At 41.0% G+C, this 12,850-nt stretch overlaps 1 non-coding gene across 1 annotated transcript; it reads left to right on the forward strand.

The window, feature by feature from the left end:
* The first annotated feature begins 9,511 nt into the window (after positions 1–9,511).
* On the forward strand, positions 9,512–9,618 carry LOC141675388 (small nucleolar RNA R71). Its single transcript, XR_012556044.1, has one exon. It is a non-coding gene; the product is annotated as a small nucleolar RNA R71 (small nucleolar RNA).
* Positions 9,619–12,850: the final 3,232 nt, after the last annotated feature.

Genomic DNA, 12,850 nt, shown 5'->3' on the forward strand with positions numbered 1-12,850 from the left:
AGCTGAAGATATCTCATCTATTGCCAAGACTGCAAAGGTAAGGCATTTGCTGTATAGTGCCATTAATAATGTCATGTCAAATAGGGTAATCAACTGCAAGACTGCAAAGGAGATATGGGATGCCTTGGAGACAAGATGTCAGGGAACTGATGCATTTAAGAAGAACAGAAGGACTATACTCACTCAAGAGTATGAGCACTTTGACTTAAAACCTGATGAGTCATTAACTGGTTTATATGACAGATTTGTCAAACTCTTGAATGATTGTCACTGGTGGATAAGGAATATGATCTTGAAGATACTAATCTTAAATTCCTTTTAGCTCTTCCTGAAACTTGGGATTTAAAGGCAACCACTATAAGAGATAACTATGCTCTTGATGAAACTACTCTTGATGAAATTTATGATATGCTCAAAACTCATGAATTTGAGATGGATCAAAGAAGCAAGAGACATGGGAGAAAGTAAAGAACATTTGCTCTTAAGGCTGAGGAGGAATCCCCCAAAGTGGTTGTTGTTAGGGCGAAAACACGCACTAATATTCACGCAAGTATACGCGTTCGCAAGTAATATAGAATACTTTCTAGTTCGTTCCCTCAGAGACTCAGACTAAATTATTGTCTAATTAAACTCACTCACCAATGTATGATTACTTCTCAATGTTAAGATAATAACACTTAAAATTGTTGATTAAATATTAACTATAATTAACTACTTAATTAACCACTTAACTATCACTTCAAATTATCAATAATAAAACACTCATGAGATCACAACTTCATTATTACTTCCTTCTATAGCCATTGTTATTACCTTTAGCATGTGACAGTGATGACATTAATCGAATAACACGAAACTGATAAAAGCCAACTTTCATTGTACTAATACCATTCTACCAAGCATCCACAATTAAGATAGAAGTTGAATAGTCATCAATTATGTTGAGTTCCTATATGTCTACAGAAATTGACAACACAACGATTTAAGCACAAATTATTCCTTTTGATTACATAGGGCAAATAAAACTATGAGAGTTACCCACTAATCATGCACAACGTACATGAACCTATGCTAGCATGGCAAGTTCTAAATCTCAAGATCCACTGTCGCTTCACAAAAGATTAACACCCTATCTTATATGTTCGCGACGCACATAAGACGAATACGCACAACTAATACTAGATATCATGCAATCATCACACACTAAAGTATTAAACAATTAACTAAAGAATTCCATAATAAATCCATTGTAACCCCATGATCACGATTAGCCCATAATAGAACTCATCTCCATCATGGGTTCATATGAAATCATGATAAACAAATACAAGAAAATAATAACTAAACTAATTATATTAAAACAGAGTACGTCACAAGAGTAAATAAGTCAAAGCAAGAAAACTAGCATCCCACGTTACAACGAAACAAGAATCACAAGAATATATGCTTCCTCTTCGTTGCGGTGTGCTAAATCGGTCTTCTTCCTTATCTCCTTCGCTTCTTGCGTAAAACACAATCTAAAACATAATCTCCTTAATACTCTCCATGAAAACGTCTCAAATCTACCTATATAATAGTCCCATAAAACTCAGATTACCTAGAAGTTGGAAGCCACACAGAAGTAGAAGTCTAAAATAATTCAGCTTTTCCCCGACCTTGCGCGGCCGCTCAGCATTTCTGCACGGGCGTGCAGGCTGCTGCGCGGCCGCTCAGCATTGCTGCGCGGGCGCGCAGGACCCTACTGGAAAAATTCCAAGCTTGCTCCGTTTCTTCGCCGTAATCTGCCCATTCCTTTCCTCTCGCAATGGTGAACACATGCCAAGGCTTATTCTTGATGATTCCTCCCCCGAAATGCAACTAATACCCTGAAATGCATAAACACTAGAAAAACGCATTAAATACACAAAATACTTGATTTCAAGACACCAATTTAAGCCATTTTAAGACGTTCTAAGTGGTATAAAATGCCACTTATCACACCCCCAAACTTAAATCGATGCTTGTCCTCAAGCGTCACAGACTCAAAACAAATAAAAATATGCATGAATGCAATCTATATGAAAATGCAACGATCCCCCTTACTACAATTAACCAACCAAATTGTCACATCTCAACGAATGCAGTTAGACATCTAAAGATCAATAAACTCATGCAACCGGACAAACAGCCAGAAACGTGGTGTGTGCAAATGCTTAATAGATATGCTTCGGAACTAGACCAATTACTATGACCAGACTATCCTCAAGGCAATCCTACGATTATACAAAAAATAAAAATTCTAGGCACAAAGTGATATACAACACTACAAGAACTCTGGAGCTTACTACGGAATTGTGCTTTTTATTTACAACTCAAATGCTTATTTGACCGTGCAATGAGTGAGGTCCACAAAAGACTTATACAATGGTATCCATGTAACGAGCGTTAGGTTAGCGGATCCCAGACTCTAAAAGCCTTAGGTCACTAGGCACAAAGTCCCCTAAGAACTTAATAACTCGAATACCAAAGAGCCCACTCTTGATCAATTATGCAAATTTTTTTTTTCATAACTTCTGAGCAAGTGCGTTTCGCTCCATCTTACTCAACCCTAGACTACTCGCAACATAAGCGAGCCGGCTACTAGCCATTTAACGCCTAGCCACAACTAGCAACAACTTCCATATTTTTTTCTCCAAAACAATTTTCTTTTTCATGTTTTTATCACTAAGAACCTATAATCGAATTCTAAGCATAATAAATAGATTGACCTTGAAAACAACCAAATCATAACAACAATCTAGCCCTTACGCATTCTTTAAGACTCAGTGGACTTACAATTGTTTCTAGCATGCAATTCAACCTACACAACTTAATATCACTTTAATGCTATCACTACACTCGCATCAATATCACAATTCAGTCGATAAATCATTGCAAAAGGGATCATAGTAAATGCATGAGCTACATGACATTCATAAAAAAAACTATATGGCATAAATTATGCAACTATATGAACTAACTATCATGAATATGCAACTAAATGACACACACACAATATTCCTTTAACTACCACCCCCAAACTAAAAATCTTCACTGTCCTCAGTGAAAGTAGTAGAAAGGAACACAGGGTATACCTACTCGGAGTCATCATCATCACCCTCAGCGGGTGGAGTATCAGGCGGCGGGTATGCAGAGTCCTCACCAAAAACTGGCCACTGAATATCAGCTCCAAGGCCTCGAAAAGCAGTCCCTAACGCAAGGGTGAGCTCCTGAGCAAACCTACTCTGTGTCTCATACATGGCATCCATCCGCCGTGAAAGCCTCCTATACTGGGCATCACCCATCCCAGCACCCTCCTGAGCTCTCGACGAACCAGCCTCACCACGCCCTGGCCTAGCCATAGTAGCACCTCGTGCTGGACGCCCTCCTAGAAGACGATAACCCAGCCCATGCTCCTCAGGCTCACCACCGGTCCACTCCTGCATCCCATTCAGAGTGCCAGAATCTATCGGAGCTGCTGGCAACTGCAACTGCTCATGAGCCGGCCAGTTCACTCCCACTGCTCGGCATAGCTTCGTAACCATGGATGCATAAGGGATGTTCATATGCTTTGCTCCCCTCAAAAACTTCAGAATTCCTTGGTAGATAAACTCACCAAGGTCCACATAGTATTCCTCATTCAGAATTCCCCACAACAGCTGTGCTCTCTCAACTGTGACCTCGTGTGCATGTGAAGAAGGCAAAATATTAGCACATATAAATACATTCCATGCACAGGCATACCTGTTCATGGCGATCGCCGGAAAGTGACGATACTCATTATTGGCTGGACTGCGGTTCCAAACTGTGCCCGGTCGACAGAGAGTCGCACAAATCAAATCCAAGTCAAAATCCTCAGCAGTCTTTTCATTCCAGTTCTCCTCCTCGGGCTTCCTCTCTCGCTGTCCAATCACACGGCGAATCGCCGCAGGATGATAATCAACCGTCAGCCCACGGACTACAGAAAACCCATTCTTTTCAGCCTTCGCGTTCGCGTAGAACTCGCGAACAACGCTCATCGGTACTGCTTCGGGTGACTCACAAAAAGCTATCCACCCCTTCTCTGCAATCATGGGCAACAACTCACCATCCCTCCCTGATGGTAAAAACCCCCTCTCCTTCAGAATCGGCTTCCCCAACAGCCTAGTGTACTCCTCCTCCGCAGCTCTGTCAGTTAATCGAGGCCTTGCAGCAGTTCCCCTCGAAGAATCAGCAGTAGGAACTGTGCTGCTGCTGTCAATAGTGCGTGCTCTCTTGGGTGCCATTGATTCGTGAATAGAAGTGTGTAAGAACTGAATTTTGATGTTTGTGAGAGGGTTTAAGTGTAGGAAGTTTTGTGGGAGATATGTAGGATAGGTGTATGTATATATAGGGTGTGGATTAGATTAGGGTTTGGTAATTAAGGGATAAAATCATGGGGTAGTGGGAACAATTCGTGGGTTTATGGGCTAAAACTATTTTTGTGTTTTTATTTTTTTTATTTTTTTTTCTGAACTGCAAAAAATTTTCTGGAACTCGACCCCTGCGCGGCCGCTCAGCATTTCTGCGCGGGTGCGCAGCAAGCTGTGCGGCCGCTCAGCCTAGCTGCGCGGGCGCGCAGAGGGTCTCTGGGAAAAAAATTTTTCAGCCCCTGTTTTCTGATTTTTTTGTGTTTTTGGATAGGTTATTAACTTCTAAGGGTTCCTGTAACAACAATTCATGGGTTGCCTCCCACGCAGCGCTTCTTTTTCGTCATTAGCTTGACGTTCCTTACCTTTCTCAAGTAGTCAACAAAATGGCACTAACCACCTCTCGGTTTGCCATGTCCCCATAGTAGTACTTCAACCGCTGACCGTTAACCTTGAATGCTTGGTCCGAATCATTCTAAAAAATTTCCACCGCTCCATGTGGAAACACAGTTTTGACAATAAAAGGTCCAGATCACCTTGATTTCAACTTCCCAGGAAAAAGTCGGAGCCGAGAGTTGAATAAAAGAACTTGTTGCCCTGGCACAAATAACTTAGGATGTAGCTTCCTATCGTGCCACCTCTTCACCTTTTCCTTATACATTTTGTTATTCTCGTACGCTTGAAGTCGAAATTCATCAAGTTCATTAAGCTGAAGCATTCTTTTCTTACCAGCTGCATCTAAATCCAGGTTCAATTTCTTCAATGCCCAGTAGGCCTTATGCTCAAGCTCCGCTGGTAGATGACATCCCTTACCGTACACCAACTGAAACGGTGACATCCCTAGTGGAGTTTTGTATGCTGTTCTGTAAGCCCAAACAGCTTCATCGAGCTTTAAAGACCAATCCTTCCTTGACGGACAAACAACCTTCTCTAGAATGCGCTTTATCTCTCTGTTAGACACTTCCGCTTGACCATTTGTTTGCGGATGATAGGCAGTAGCTACTCGATGATTCACATTATAACGCTGCATCATAGAAGTGAACTTACGGTTGCAAAAATGTGATCCTTCATCACTTATGATTACCCGAGGTGTTCCAAACCTTGTGAAAATTTGCTTATGAAGAAAATTTAGTACTCCCTTTGCATCATTTGTCGGTAAAGCTTTAACTTCGACCCATTTCGAGACATAATCGACTGCCAGCAAGATGTACTGATTATTGCAAGATGAGATAAAAGGCCCCATAAAATCGATTCCCCACACATCAAAGACCTCGACTTCAAGCATCACATTTAATGGCATCTCATCCTTCCTTGACAAATTTCCCACTCTTTGGCAACGATCACACCTTAAAACAAACTGATGAGCATCCTTGAACAAAGTAGGCCAGAAAAAGCCTGCTTGCAGAATACGAGCTGCCGTCTTCTCACCTCCATAGTGTCCACCATAAACCGTGGAATGGCAGTCTCGTAATATCCCCTCCGTCTCACAGAACGGGCTACATCTCCTGATGATCTGGTCAGCTCCCTGTCTAAACAAATATGGTTCATCCCACATATACCACTTCACCTCATGCAGAAACTTCTTCTTTTGCGCGGATGTCAAATTAAGAGGCATTATATTGCTGACAAGATAGTTTACAATATCTGCAAACCATGGTTCTTCCTCCTAAATTGCAAACAACTGCTCATCCGGAAAAGATTCATTGATTAACGTCCTATCTTGTGAAGTAGAATCGGGATTCTCCAACCTAGAGAGATGGTCAGCTACTTGATTCTCGGTACCTTTTCTATCTTTGATCTCTAACTCAAATTCCTGAAGTAAAAGCACCCAACGAATGAGTCTCGGCTTCGAATCCTTCTTAGAAACCAGATAGCGAATAGCCGCATGATCAGTGAATACTGTTACTTTCGTACCAAGCAGATAAGATCGAAATTTCTCAAAGCCAAAGACTATAGCCAAAAGCTCCTTCTCAGTAGTGGTGTAGTTCAATTGGGCACCATTTAAAGTCTTACTCGCATAGTAGACCACATGGAAGAGATTTTTCTTGCGCTTTCCCAGAACTGCACCTATCGCATAATCACTCACATCACACATCATCTCAAACGGTTCTGTCCAATCTGGTGCTGTAATAACTGGTGCAGTGATCAAACTCTTCTTGAGAGTCTCGAATGCTGCCAAACATTCATCATCAAATTTGAAAGGCACATCTTTCTCAAGCAAATTGCACAACGGCTTAGATATCTTTGAAAAGTCCTTGATGAATCACCGATAAAAACCCGCATGACCAAGAAAACTACGGATTCCTTTCACAGAATTGGGTGGGGGAAGATTTTCAATGACTCCCACCTTGGCCTTGTCCACCTCCAGACCCTTGCTAGAGACCTTATGCCCAAGGATAATGCCTTCACGCACCATAAAATGACATTTCTCCCAATTAAGCACCAAATTAGTTTCCACGCATCTTTTGAGTACGGCGCGCAGATTATTCAAACATTCATCATATGAGTGTCTAAAGACGGAGAAGTCATCCATGAACACTTCGACGTTATTTCCAATCATGTCAAAGAATATAGCCATCATACATCTCTGAAAGGTGGCCGGGGCGCCACATAACCCAAACGAAACTCTACGAAAAGCAAATGTGCCAAATGGACAAGTGAAGGTAGTCTTTTCCTGATCCTCTGGTGCAATACAAATCTGATTATACCCGGAATAACCATCCAGAAGACAAAAATACTCATGTCCCGCCAATCTGTCAAGCATTTGATCAATGAATGAAAGAGGAAAGTGATCCTTCCTTGTGGCTTTGTTCAATTTCCTATAATCCATGCACACTCTCCATCCTGTAACTGTTCGAGTAGGGATGAGCTCATTCTTTTCATTTGCGACCACAGTGATACCTCCTTTCTTAGGTACACATTGTACGGGGCTCACCCACGAGCTGTCAGAAATAGGATAAATGATGCCTGCATCTAGCCATTTCAGAATTTCTTTCTTCACCACCTCCTTCATGATCGGGTTCAGTCTTCGCTGCTGTTCCACAGTTGGCTTACTACCTTCCTCTAACAGAATTTTATGCATACAATAAGAAGGACTTATCCCCTTGATGTCTGCTATGGTCCATCCTATAGCCGATTTGAATTCTCTCAAAATCCTTAAGAGCTTGTCTTCCTCACTACCTGAAAGGTCAGCTGAAATAATAACAGGTAACGTAGATGAATCACCTAAAAAAGCATACCTCAAGTGTTCAGGTAGTGGTTTGAGCTCCAAGGTAGGTGCTTCCTCTATTGATGGTTTGAGCTTCCCTTCAGCATTCTTAAGGTCAGAAGTACCAAGAGATTCAAATGGTATGTCCAGCTTTTGCTTCCAGGGAGAAGCGTTCAGATATTGTAATTGCTCGTTGCTATCTTCATCATCACTGTCAAATTCCCCCACTAAGGCCTTTTCCAATGCATCAGACATTAGCATGTGCTCGAGTTCCGAAGTAACCGCGGAATCAATCACATCCACTTTTAAGCACTCATCATCTTCTGTAGGGAATTTCATTGCCTTGAATACATTGAAGGTCACATCCTGATCTTGGACCCGCATAGTAAGTTCCCCTTTTTGCACATCTATCAAGGTACGGCCAGTAGCCAAGAAAGGCCTCCCCAAGATTATGGGAATCTTCTTATCTTCCTCAAAATCCAGAATAATAAAATCTGCTGGAAAGAAGAGCTTATCCACCTTGACGAGCACATCCTCAACTATGCCCCTTGGGTAAGTAATGGAACGGTCCGCCAATTGTAGCGACATGTATGTGGGTTTTGGATCAGGCAGATCCAGCTTCTTAAAGATCGACAAGGGCATCAGATTAATGCTTGCTCCCAAATCACAAAGGCACTTGTCAAAAGTTAGATTGCCAATGGTGCAAGGAATGGTGAAGCTTCTTGGATCTTTCAGTTTTGGTGGTAACTTTTGTTGCAGAACGGCGTTGCATTCTTCCGTGAGAGCAACGGTTTCAAGGTCATCCAGTTTCACCTTCCTTGAAAGAATAGTCTTTATAAACTTCGCATAACTAGGCATTTGTTCCAGAGCCTCAGCGAAAGGTATATTGATGTGAAGTTTCTTGAACACCTCCAGAAACTTCCCAAACTGTCTATCCAGCTTTTGTTGCTGCAATCTCTTAGGAAAAGGTGGTGGAGGATAGAGCTGTTTCTCCCCTGTATTAGCCTCAGGCAGAGTGTGTTCAACAGTAGTCTTCGTTGGTTCCGCCGCTCTCTCCTTTTGCTTAGATTCTTCATCTCTAACTTCAGCTTCGACTTCTTTTGCCTTATCAGCATCAGCTACTTTTCCAGACCTTAAGGTAATAGCCTTGACTTGCTCTTTAGCTTCCTTCCTGGCTGGTACTTCCGTGTCATTGGGAAGAGTGCCAGGTTGATGATTGAGCACTGCATTGGCTAATTGACCGATTTGATTTTCCAAGGTCTTGATAGAAACCGCCTGACTCTTGCACAACAGCTTAAGTTCCTCAAAATCAGCACTAGTAGGTGCAGCTGCACTTCCCTGTTGAGGATATGATTGCCTTGTAGCATACTGCTGTGGTTGCTGGAATCCAGGTGGGTTAAACTGTTTACTCACCCCTTGCTGATATGGTGGCTGAATAGCATTCTTATTATTCCCCCAGCTGAAATTTGGATGATTTCTGTTATTAGGATGATAGGTCGCTGGCACAGGCTGCTGTTGTCGCTGATAATTATTCACATACTGAACAGATTCGTTGACAAGAGAACACTGATCCGTAGCATGAGAACTTGCACAAAGCTCACAAACCATAGCTATTTGATTAACTCCATACGTAGCCAGAGAATCAACCTTCATTGATAGCGCTTGGAGCTGGGCTGCAATAGCGGTGGCTGCATCAACTTCCAGAATACCTGCTACCTTGCCTGACGTCATCCTCTGAGTTGGGTTTTGATGCTCATTTGCAGCCATCGTCTCTATAAGATTATACGCCTCAGTATAGCTTTTAGCCCATAAGGCGCCTCCAGCTGCTGCATCGAGCATGGGCCGAGATTGGGCCCCCAAACCATTATAAGAACCAGTGATTACCATCCAATCCGGCATTCCATGATGTGGACATTTTCTCAACATTTCCTTGTAGCGTTCCCAAGCTTCGCACATAGATTCTGTAGGTTGCTGCGCAAACTGAGTAAGAGCACTCCTCATAGCAGCAGTCTTTGCTATTGGATAAAACTTCACCAGAAACTTTTGCGCAAGATCTTGCCACATAGTGATGGACCCAGCTGGTTCAGAATGTAACCAGTCTTTAGCCTTATCCCTCAGTGAGAATGGGAAAAGCCTCAACTTTATAGCCTCATCAGTCACGCCATTATACTTAAAAGTGCTGCAGATCTCGACAAAATTTCTTATGTGCATGTTGGGGTCTTCAGTTGCCGCTCCTCCAAAAGAAACAGAATTCTGCACCATCTGAATAGTGCCCGGCTTGATTTCAAAGGTGTTAGCTTGAATAGCCGGATGAAGGATGCTTGACTGAATATCATCGATTTTAGGCCGAGAAAAATCCATAAGAGCTGGATCAGCTTGAACAATACGATCTCCCATGTTTACTGGTTCTTTCTGCTCAGTCCCTGAATCCGAATCCTTAAAATCTAACTTCTCCGGAATATCAAGAACTTCGTCTGTTTCCTCAGTTGTATCTAAAGTCCTCTTGCGAGCACGAGAACGAGTTTGCATAAACGCTTGCTAAAGTACCTGAAACACAACCGAAAAGAGTAAGTAACTTCTACGTCCTAATCACTGAGTCCTAATGACCAATGATGGTAAGTACATAAACTAAACAAATACGCCGAGTCCCCGGCAGCGGCGCCAAAAACTTGTTAGGGTGAAAACACGCACTAATATTCACGCAAGTATAAGCGTTCGCAAGTAATATAGAATAATTTCTAGTTCGTTCCCTCAGAGACTCAGACTAAATTATTGTCTAATTAAACTCACTCACCAATGTATGATTACTTCTCAATGTTAAGATAATAACACTTAAAATTGTTGATTAAATATTAACTATAATTAACTACTTAATTAACCACTTAACTATCACTTCAAATTATCAATAATAAAACACTCATGAGATCACAACTTCATTATTACTTCCTTCTATAGCCATTGTTATTACCTTTAGCATGTGACAGTGATGACATTAATCGAATAACACGAAACTGATAAAAGCCAACTTTCATTGTACTAATACCATTCTACCAAGCATCCACAATTAAGATAGAAGTTGAATAGTCATCAATTATGTTGAGTTCCTATATGTCTACAGAAATTGACAACACAACGATTTAAGCACAAATTATTCCTTTTAATTACATAGGGCAAATAAAACTGTTAGAGTTACCCACTAATCATGCACAACGTACATGAACCTATGCTAGCATGGCAAGTTCTAAATCTCAAGATCCACCGTCGCTTCACAAAAGATTAACACCCTATCTTATATGTTCGCGACGCACATAAGACGAATACGCACAACCAATACTAGATATCATGCAATCATCACACACTAAAGTATTAAACAATTAACTAAAGAATTCCATAATAAATCCATTGTAACCCCATGATCACGATTAGCCCATAATAGAACTCATCGCCATCATGGGTTCATATGAAATCATGATAAACAAACACAAGAAAATAATAACTAAACTAATTATATTAAAACAGAGTACGTCACAAGAGTAAATAAGTCAAAGCAAGAAAACTAGCATCCCACGTTACAACGAAACAAGAATCACAAGAATATATGCTTCCTCTTCGTTGCGGTGTGCTAAATCGGTCTTCTTCCTTATCTCCTTCGCTTCTTGCGTAAAACACAATCTAAAACATAATCTCCTTAATACTCTCCATGAAAACGTCTCAAATCTACCTATATAATAGTCCCATAAAACTCAGATTACATAGAAGTTGGAAGATACACAGAAGTAGAAGTCTAAAATAATTCAGCTTTTTCCCCGACCTTGCGCGGCCGCTCAGCATTTCTGCGCGGGCGCGCAGGCTGCTGCGCGGCCGCTCAGCATTGCTGCGCGGGCGCGCAGGACCCTACTGGAAAAATTCCAAGCTTGCTCCGTTTCTTCGCCGTAATCTGCCCATTCCTTTCCTCTCGCAATGGTGAACACATGCCAAGGCTTATTCTTGATGATTCCTCCCCCTAAATGCAACTAATACCCTGAAATGCATAAACACTAGAAAAACGCATTAAATACACAAAATACTTGATTTCAAGACACCAATTTAAGCCATTTTAAGACGTTCTAAGTGGTATAAAATGCCACTTATCAGTTGTCTCAAAGAAAGGCAAAGGAAAGGCTCTCATCACAAAGTCTGATACTGAGTCATCAAGTTCTGATAATGATGAGGATTCATAAACTGAAAGTCCATCTGAGATGGATGCTGATGAAGAGATGATGAGATTGTGTGCTCTTATGGTGAAGGGTATCACAATAATAGCCTACAGGAAATTCAGAAGGGGAAAGAAGTTTTCCAGGAAAAGTGGAAGTTCTGATAAGAAGGGATTCATAAAATCTGAAGGTAAAGCAGGAAAGTCTGACATAGGAGATTACTCAAATATTAAATGCTACAATTATGGTGAGAAAGGCCACATATCTCCTAATTGCAAGAAAGGAAAATGTGACAAAGGCAAGACACTTGTCACAAAGAAGAAAAGCTGGACAAACACTTCAGATTCTGAAGATGAGGTGAACTATGCCTTGATGGCAAATACTGATAGCAGTACTGATGATGCTGAGTTAAAGGAACCTCAAACAACTTATGCTTTTCATACTGATGATATTACTGAGTTGGGATCTTATTTAGCTATAAAGATCAGACTTTAACATGTGAAAGGTTAACTTCTGAAAATCTGGCTTTTAAGAAAAGGAATGACTATTTAGAAAAGGAGTTAGTAATGTTCCATCAAAATCAGAAAGAAAGAGATGATGCTTTTTATGATAGAGATGAAGTGTTAAAATTGAACCAATCTCTAAAAACTGAGTTAGAAAAAGAAAGAGAGATTATCAGGACTTGGACTAACTCTGGCAGAACAACTCAGAATTTGCTAAGTAGTGGAAACCGGAAAGAGGGCTTAGGTTATGGAGATGATAAAAGTGAAATAGGAACTGAACAAATTAAGCCAATTATTGTTAAACATACTAATAAGCAAAAGGTAAATCCTGATAAGTTTATAGCAAAAACTGTAAAGTCTGATTCTGAAAAGATGAAAGATACTGAGACAGAAGTTAAGGCATAGTCAACTTCTGATAAATTAAAACAAGATAAGCCAACTGAAATTAACATAGGCTTAATGACAAAGAAGCAGCTTAAGTATAAGCTGAAAGAGATTAAGAATGTAAACAAGGTAAAGCCGCCTAGGAAAAATAGGAAT

This window comes from Apium graveolens, chromosome 7, assembly GCF_009905375.1.
Source record: "Apium graveolens cultivar Ventura chromosome 7, ASM990537v1, whole genome shotgun sequence".
NCBI lineage: Eukaryota > Viridiplantae > Streptophyta > Magnoliopsida > Apiales > Apiaceae > Apium > Apium graveolens.